Source organism: Fukomys damarensis, unplaced genomic scaffold (assembly GCF_012274545.1).
Source record: "Fukomys damarensis isolate Sample0158 unplaced genomic scaffold, DMR_v1.0_HiC HiC_scaffold_23, whole genome shotgun sequence".
NCBI lineage: Eukaryota > Metazoa > Chordata > Mammalia > Rodentia > Bathyergidae > Fukomys > Fukomys damarensis.
Genome location: NW_022900935.1, coordinates 47730817 through 47732510, shown reverse-complemented (window position 1 = coordinate 47732510; position 1694 = coordinate 47730817). Strand labels below are relative to the sequence as shown.

Genomic DNA, 1694 nt, shown 5'->3' with positions numbered 1-1694 from the left:
GTCTAGACTGGCCTTGAACTCACTATGTAGCCCAGGTTGGCCCCAACTTTCAATCCTCTTGGCTCAGCCTCTCCTGTGCTGGGATTACAGACACGTGCCACCAAGCCCAGCTCTCATTATTAGGCATGTATTGAGTTTATCAGGCCAGACATAAGAAACACACACGCCATTATCTAATAGGAATAACAAAAGATGTTTTTTCTTTTAAGAAAATGTAATAATTCTACACAGATTTGCACACAATTCTAAGAAAGGCCTGAGAAAGAACACATCTTTTCCAAGCAAACTTGGAAAAAATACACAAAGTTCAATCCTTTGAATCCAACTAAAAGTGTGATTTCTAACTGGTTGTAAATTAAGACAAAGGTTCAGTACACAGTAAGCCTCTGGAAAATATTCTCACTCAGTGCCATCTATCTAACCTCTCTGGGTATTTTTCTTCCTCCTTCTTTTGCTCATATCCTTGATCAGAGAGAAAGTAAACTAAGGGTCCAGCCCTCAGGTCACTGGTGGTGGTCGTGGTGGGGGGTGATGCGGGTTCAAAGTGATCAATCTTCCTGCTTTTCCATTTTTTATCTTGAAATAACCAGTAAATATTTGGAGGAAAGAGAGGAAAGCTTCACTAACTGGTAGTCTCAACTGACGAACCAGCAGCAGCTGTGGTTCAACTCAAACCGTTTTGTGAGCAAGAAAATGTATAGTTGGTTTAATAACTGATGGAAAGATAAATGCAGTCATCCGTATCCCTAACCCCCAAACCACTCAAATCTTCTGCATGTAACCGTTTTTGAATGCCCTGAACTTGGTCCGGGTTGTGTCTTTATCTGCGGCCCAGGTGGTTCATGCCGACCCTGCAGCCCGGAGATGCCGAGGTGAAAACTGTGGCAGCCTGGCGCGGGGCTGCCGAGGGGCCAGCCGAGGCCCACTCACCTCCCTATCCCGGGGCTGCCTAGGTGCCCGAATCCAGCAAGCCCAAGCGCTCTGGGACACGCTTGGCTTCGGCTAGGGAGACCATCCCCTGACTCCCTGACCCCTTCCCAGGCTCAACCACTAGCGGGCGGCCCCCCGCCACTCCCAAACTTCGTGTAGTACACGCTGCACACGCCGACTGGCGACTTTCCTAAACTCCAGGCGCCGTAACCTCGTCGCCAGACCCGTGGCAGAACGAGCTGAGCGGCGGCTGGAGAGAGAGCGTTGCGCTGCGGCGCTGCGAGGCTCAGAGGATCTGCCAGCCGCACTGGAGTAACCGACACCACCCGGAGATCGCGGTATGGATCAAAGGTTCGCAAGCGCGGGGTTCGGAGGGCTTTTACGTCTCAGGGCTTGAGGCTTCCCGTGCAGAAAGGGCAGGAAAGAGCGTCCCGCACCAAACGGAGGGCGCTGATAGGAGGGTGCTGGGGCGGGGTGGAGAACCCACCTCCAAGAGCCTCCCGTCCGGGCCGGGATCGGGGTCTGCGGGAAAGGGGTGGGAGGTGGAACAAGCGTGGGCCCCAAAGCCTAGAGAGATTCGCCGCGCAGAGTCGGTTCCCCGGGTGGGCGGACCCCTCCTCCTCCCGCATCCCGGCAGGTTCACCACAAAGGTTGGAGTTCTCTCCTCACCATACAACCCCCGCCCCAGGGGTCCAGGGAGAGGGAGTTAGGCTCCCCCTTAAGCGCCAGCCTCCTGGGACTGTGAGGGGCTCCACCCGGCGCCC

General features: G+C 54.3%; 1 protein-coding gene across 1 annotated transcript in view; it reads left to right on the top strand.

Moving 5' to 3' along the window:
• Positions 1–1220: 1220 nt before the first annotated feature.
• Nsf (N-ethylmaleimide sensitive factor, vesicle fusing ATPase) overlaps positions 1221–1694 on the top strand; it is a 323620-nt gene continuing 323146 nt past the window's right edge. The window contains exon 1 of the mRNA XM_010637449.2: positions 1221–1268. The gene's annotated coding sequence lies outside the window, so the exon portion shown is untranslated. The remainder of the gene's footprint in view (positions 1269–1694) is intronic.